This window comes from Elephantulus edwardii, unplaced genomic scaffold, assembly GCF_000299155.1.
Source record: "Elephantulus edwardii isolate Elephantulus edwardi_28Jun2011 unplaced genomic scaffold, EleEdw1.0 scaffold00019, whole genome shotgun sequence".
Classification (NCBI taxonomy): Eukaryota; Metazoa; Chordata; class Mammalia; order Macroscelidea; family Macroscelididae; genus Elephantulus; species Elephantulus edwardii.
This window is the reverse complement of record NW_006399769.1, coordinates 22,387,585-22,394,714: the sequence shown is the minus strand read 5'-3', so window position 1 is coordinate 22,394,714 and position 7,130 is coordinate 22,387,585. Positions and strand designations below refer to the sequence as shown.

At 36.0% G+C, this 7,130-nt stretch overlaps 1 pseudogene; it reads right to left on the bottom strand.

The window, feature by feature from the left end:
• Positions 1-1,923: 1,923 nt before the first annotated feature.
• On the bottom strand, positions 1,924-3,121 carry LOC102875188 (annotated as a pseudogene).
• Positions 3,122-7,130: the final 4,009 nt, after the last annotated feature.

Here is a 7,130-nt window from a genome sequence, read left to right as displayed (position 1 = left end):
TCTTTCCTGGGGACTTATTTTTTGCTATTTCCTTCAAAGCAGCTTGAACTTCTTCCTTCATCACCATAGGCTCTTGTTCATATGTTGTTTCATGAAATTCTTCTGTGTCTGCCAATTCCTTTTGATACAGTGACTCACTATATTCTTTCCATCTTCTTTTAATACTTCCTGGATCATTAATATTCTGCCCAAAGCATCCTTGATTATAGCAACTCGAGGTTTGAATTTGTTCTTCAGTTCCTTGACCTTAAGAAATGCTGAGTGAGTTCAGTCCTTTTGATTTTCTGACTCCAACTCCTTACACATTTCATTGTAATATTTTACTGTGTCATACCGTGCTGCCTTTTGGAATCTTCTATTCAACTCTTTAGTATCCTGAATTCTTCCCATATGTACCCTATGTACAACAGAACACATGTAGATAACAGAAAGGGTGACTGAGGCTGAGCTTTCAGGTATGGAAATACAAAGGAAGAGGAACAGTTGTAAGCAGACACTAATGATTTGGACATGGAATGTGAGAACCATGAATGTATGAAAATTAGATATTGTTAAGGATGAAATGGAACGCATAAATATTGACATACTAGGCATTGGGGAGATGAGATGGACTGTCATGGGGCATTTTGAGTCAGATGAGCATATGATATATTACTCTGGAGATGAAAAGGTGAGGAAAAATGGAGTTGCTCCCATAGTTAAGAAAGCCATTTCTAGATCCATCTTGAAGTATAATATTGTGAGTCACAGGATAATATCCATATGCCTTCAAGGAAGGCCAGTGAATACCACTATCATTCAGATATATGCACCAACAACCAGAGCCAAGGAGAGGATATAGAAGATTTTTACCAACTTTTGCAGTCTGAGATCGATCAAATATGCAATCAATATACATTGATAATAATGGGTGGATAGAATGCAAAAGTTGGGAATAGAGAAGAAGATTCAGTAGCTGGAAAACATGGACTCGGTGACAGAAATAGAGCTGGAGAAAGGATGAGTAAATTTTGCACAATCAATGACTTATTTATTGAAAATACGTTTTTTAAGACACGTAAACGCAGGTTATATACATGGACTTCACCTGATGGTATGCATGGGAATCAGATTGATTGCATCTGCGGAAAGAACCACAGGAGAAGCTCAATATCAACTGTGAAAACTAGGCCAGGAGCTGATTGTGGAACAGACCATCAACTACTCATATGCAAGTTCAAGCTGAAACTGAGGAAAATTAAACCTATTCCACGGGAACCAAAATATGACTTTGAGTCTATCCCACCTGAATTTTAGAACCATCTCAGAAACAGGTTTGAGGCCTTGAACACTAGTGAGCGAAGACCAGACGCGTTGCGGGAGAATATCAAGGGTATCATCCAAGAAGAGGGCAGACGTTCATTTATTACAAAGACAGAGGAGGAAGAAAAGACCAAAATGGATGTCAGAAGAGACTCTGAAAATTGCACTGGAGTGCAGAGAAGCATCATATAAATTTCATAAAAAGAAATCTCTAAGTCTGGATTCTATGTTCAACATAAAAAGCTAGGATCTAGGATCTAGGACAATCATCTGTAACATGGGTTCACAATCAAACAGCCAGTAGTTTGAATAAGATAACAAATACTTTTTGAATGCACACAAGGTGTGGGGGGGAAGGGAGTAAACTAAGCTTTTGCTTTTTTAGAGAATTTTTTTATTAAAGTTTATATTATTGTATTATCAAATTTAAAATATATTTTAATAGAACTTTCCTTTTGATATTAGTATCATCTGTTAACACAGAGCTATACATTGAAAAAATCTTCACTGAATAAAACATTGTCTTTTCTTACAGGTTCACATTGAAGTGGATCTAATTCGATTTTATTTCTTTTAAAAAATCAAATGACAAAAGTAGATTAAAAGCGAATTGATATACATTTAACTACTGGCCCCCTGTGCCATTTTCTGTTGTTTTGATGCAGGTTCCTCTCTCAGTTTCTTCTCTTGTTCTTTTCACTGCTCCAGTTGCATCATTTTCCTCACTACCAAATTTTATTTTCTTGCCCTGAATCTGTATTTTTCCTTTAACAGAACCAGCCTGGGCAACCTTATTCCCTTTTTTTCCTTTAAATTTCTGACCTTTTGACCCCCATTTGTTTGGGGATTCTCGTTGATCTTCCATGATTTTTTTTTAATGCTCCCTTTTCCACTTCTTCCTTCAATACTTCACATATGACTTCTTTGTTCCTTAGTTGTAGGTTACTATTATTTGCATCTTTGGCTTTATCCAGTACTTCTTTAGCTTTTTCTTTAAATAGAAGCACTCCCTCTTTTGCTCCTCTGACAAAGTCTATCCATTTTATTTCTCCATGATTTGAGAAAAGGATGCTCAAACTTCTCTACAGGTTTGATCATCTAAGTCACCAGAAAATCTCAGCAAGCAGCCAATATTTTCTTCTAGAGATTTTATTTCAGCATCTTCTTCTAACTTCTGTTTTTAGTTTTTGCTCCTGTTTATCTCTTAATTTAGCTTCCATTTTATTTTGTTTTCTTTCTTCATTCTTTTTCATAAAATAATATTCCTTCAAAAGTATTAGTAGGTCTATGTCTTTGTACTTCTGGCCAGGGGTTTCTACAAACTTCTTAGCACATTCAGTGTTGTCAAACACAATAAATATTGATCCCTTAAATGTTTTGTGCAGTGTTTTTCTCAACTGAATACTTAGTACTTGATCTTTGTCTTCCAACCATTCTTTTATGTCATCAAGTGTTGTATCAATTGGGAAGCCTTTAATATAAACAGATCCATTCTTTATAACATTTTTGTACTCATCAGTCACTTCAGGGAGGGGTTTGATTGGAGATCTTCTGATTTTAGTTTCATCTTCACTTATTTCCATGAACTCTACTTTTGATTTCTTCAATGTCTCTACTATTACATTAAAGTCTTTTGTTAGATGATTTAGTCTGTTGAAGTTTAGCATTATCTCCAAAGGTACCCATCCTTCACTAATTTGATCTTTTCTTTTAAAAATTTGTCTTATGGTAAGTTAAAGTCATGAAAATAATACTCAATTTGATGACAGATTTTGGCCTCCAGGTCAGCCATTTTTTCATTATCACCATTTTCTGCCATTGTTACTCTCTGAATATTTCCTTAATGGGTCTAGTACCGAAGAAGGGCTACACTACACAGGATCAATACTGGTAATAGGGTGTTACAATTCCTAAATGCAACAGGAAGCCTAATGAGTTCCGATGTATTCTTTCTCCATATCTTTTCAATCTGTGTGTAGAACAGTTTATTTGAGGAGCTGAACTTTATTAAGGGATCAGAATTGGAGGAGGAGTTACCAACAACCTGCTTTATGAAGATGACACAATCTTGCTCACTAAATCTGAAGAGGACTTGTAAGGGCATTTGCTCCAGGAGATCAAAGACTTCACCTTTCAAAATAGATTGAATCTCAACATCAAGAAAATAGAAATCTTCACTAAGGAGCCAATAAGCAGCATCAATGTAGATGGAGAAAGGATCAATATTAATGATTTAATCTTGCTCAGATTCACAATCAACACCCTTGACACCAGCAGTCAGGAAATCAAAAGGTGAGTTGCATTGGGAAAATCTGCTGTCAACGACCTCTCCAGAGTGCTAAATGATGTAAGTCTAGGAAGTAAAGTGTGTCTGAACCAGGCCATGGTCTTCTCAATTGCTTACTATGCATCTAAACAATGACTAAAGATGACAGGTAAAGAAATGTTGCCTTTGGTGTGTGGTGCTGGTGATGAGTATTAACTACATCATGAACTACCAAGAGAACAAACAGCTTTGTTCTGGAAGGTTGTTTCTTGGAGGCAAAGATTTTGAAACTCAATGTTTTCAGGAGAGGACAGTCTTTGGAAAAATATATCATGTTTAGAAGGGTGGAAGTTCATTGCAGTAGAAGAAGACTGTATGAGAATGATTGATATAGTAACTGTAGCAATGGAGTCAGGTGATGTTGAGGTTGGTTCAGGATAGGACAAAGGTTCTGAGCCCTTGTTCACTATGAGTCATAGCTGACTCAATGGTACAAAACAACAACAGTCTTTGCCTTGGTATCATTGTTAGCAGTCGGTATCAGAACTTCCTAAAGGGTTTTCGGCACTGTAAATCCCTAGGGAGAAAATGGTTTACTTTCTCATAACCGTTGATTGGTTCAGACTAGCTGAGGGGGTGAATTTTGGATTATCAGCCTAACTTCTTATAGACTAAGCCATTTAGAACAAACGTCTATTTGCCATGGAGCTGGAATTGACTCATAGCTAACCCTCCAGAGGGTTTTCAGCAATAGTAAATGGCATGGAAGTTTAGCCATCCTTCTCCGGTAGAGCAGCTTTTGAATCGAAAGTGTGTGGCTTTGTTTTTGCAAGGCAGCTTCTTACCACTAGGTCACCAGCACTCCCTAGACCCCCAAAAATGAAAATTGTCTCAGTTTTATGCAAAACAATGTGAATGAAGATATTGTGAAACACAATAGATATATAAACTTTGTAAGCAAATCAATATAAAAGAAACAACTTGAAAAGAGAATGAAGTTTCTAGAATATTCAAAGATGGTCTTATAAACACACACAAATAAAGATCTCTCAAATATATTGTTATCTAGTTGAAACCAACGCAAAGCTAAAACCTCCAGAAGATTTTCTAAGGGGAGGAGATTGCATATCTTTTTCTCTCAGAACCAAGATGGATTCCAATCTTGAGAGGGTCATTAACTTTTTAGTAGCACAACTTTTTAAGAACTTTATTATTAAAATAAAGGATCAGCTTAAAAAATAAGCCCTTAGAATATTCATGGATCTTTCATTCCAATTACTGGGATCCTCTCCCTTCTCCCAAGGTAATAATCTTTAAATGGAATTATATTAGTTGAATCTGGCTTGTTTGCTTGCTTAATTCTGGCAATTACTATAATCTCAACTTTGTACTCAGACTTTCACCTTTTTAATTTTCTATCATTTCCCTGGCATTTATTTAACAAGGCCAAACCTGGAATTTACCTCAGGAAAATTTTGATGAGATTTTTCTCCATGAAAGCTTTAATGCTAATTTTCATTTCCTGAACATTTCTTCCAATCTGGTTGTCATAAGAAATATGCTTAAATATTTGTATTATCCCAATTTTCTTTGTATACACATAAGCTTGTCTATATGACCTCTTATATCTTGGATTCTTGCTTGCTATCAATGGTATAGTAAATGATCAAAACAAACAAGTAAATGAATTTCAATTTTCAAGGGACTTCAAAATATTTTAAGGCAAATAGTTTCCATAGCAACTAACAGGAGTCTAAAAGTTGATAAAATCTTTTAGTAGAGCAATTTTTCAAATAACCTTTAAGATTTTGATATGATACTACCCTATCTTGGTGTGATTCTACTGAGAAACTCTGCTGAAATCCCCAAGGCACGCAGTTTGAATCCACCAGGTGCTCTGTGGGATGAACAATTTCCTCCCACGCAGTTAAATTGCCTCTGAAAACCCATTGGAGGATCAGCTATGGGTTGATTCCAACTTAATTGTATGTAATAACAAGAGAATATAACATAGAAGTTTTGAAAAATCAGGGAAAATATCATTAACAATAATTATAAAATTGATTTATAAAATTATAACTATAAACCAATTATAAAATTGGTTTAGATGGATCTTGGATGAAAGCAGGAAGTACCAGAGGAATGCCTAACTATGTTTCTTTGGCAATGCAAAGGCTTTTGCCTGTGTGGATCACAACAAACTATGGATAACTCTAAGAAGAATGGGAATCCCAGAACATTTGATTGTGCTTATGTGAAACCTATACTTGGACCGGCAGGCAGTCATTAAAACAGAGTGAAGGAACACTGCATAGTTCAAAGTTGGAAAGGGTATACACCAGAGACGTGTTTTGTCTCTACATCTTTTCAATCTTTATGCAGAACAAATCATCGGGGAGGCAGGGCTCTATGAGGAGTATGGCATTAGGATTGGAAGAAGACTCTTCAACAACCTGCATTATGAAGATGAAACAACTCTGCTTGCTGAAATTGAGGAAGACTTGAAGTACTTGCTGCAGAAGGTCAAGGAATGCATCCTTCAATATGGATTGAAGGTCAACATAAAAAAAAAACAAAGATTTTCACCACTGGGCCAATTGACATTATGATAGATGGTGAAGAGATTTGAGATTGTTAACAGCTTTAGTTTTCTGGGCTCCACCATCAACACTCTTGGTACCAGCAGCCAGAAAAATCAAAAGATGAATTGCACTGGGAAATTCTGCTGTCAGAGACATCTCCAAAGTGCTGAAGAGCAACGAATGCCTGTAGGAGGCTAAGGTGCACCTGATTCAGGCCATAGTTTTCACAATTCCTTGGTATGTGTCAGAAAGCTGGATGATGACTAGTGATGATAGAAAGGGAATTGATCCCTTTGAATTGTGTTGCTGAAGAAAAGTATTAAATAAATCTTCAACTGCCAGGAGAACAAACATGCTCATCCTTGAGAGGATGAAACTAGGCAGCTTCTTGGAGGCAAGAAATCTGAGGCATAGTCTGAAATACTTTGGGTGTATTGCAAACAAGAATCAGTCCTTGGAGAAAGACATCATGCTTGGAAGGGAGGAGGGACAGAGCAAAAGAGGAAGACCCTTGATGAGACTGAGTGAGTCAGTGACTGCAGTAATGAGGGTAGGTGTATCAGCTACAGTAAGCTTGGCACAGGATAGAGCAGATTGCAAGACTATTTTATACAGAGTCTCTACGAATTGCAAGCCATTGGACAGCACTTAACAACAAAAACAACAACAATTAAAAAAATCAAACAAAAACAGGACACAGCTTATTTCAGTAAAAATGTTTAGGCTGAATTATTACATTTGAGAAGGTGTGGTAGACTATATAATTAAATACTTAGTAAAGTATGAACTTTGCAAAATATATATTAATCTAAAATAAATTGAAAATGCTCAAGTTGTACTGTGTCTCAGGTTGTGGTGCTTACATTCTCCTTTCATTCCTTATAAACCTCTGTATTTCACAAATAACAATAATACCATATAATTTTTATGGGTTTAGGAGCAAATTTTTTTTTACTTAAACAAATATGTAAACATTACCA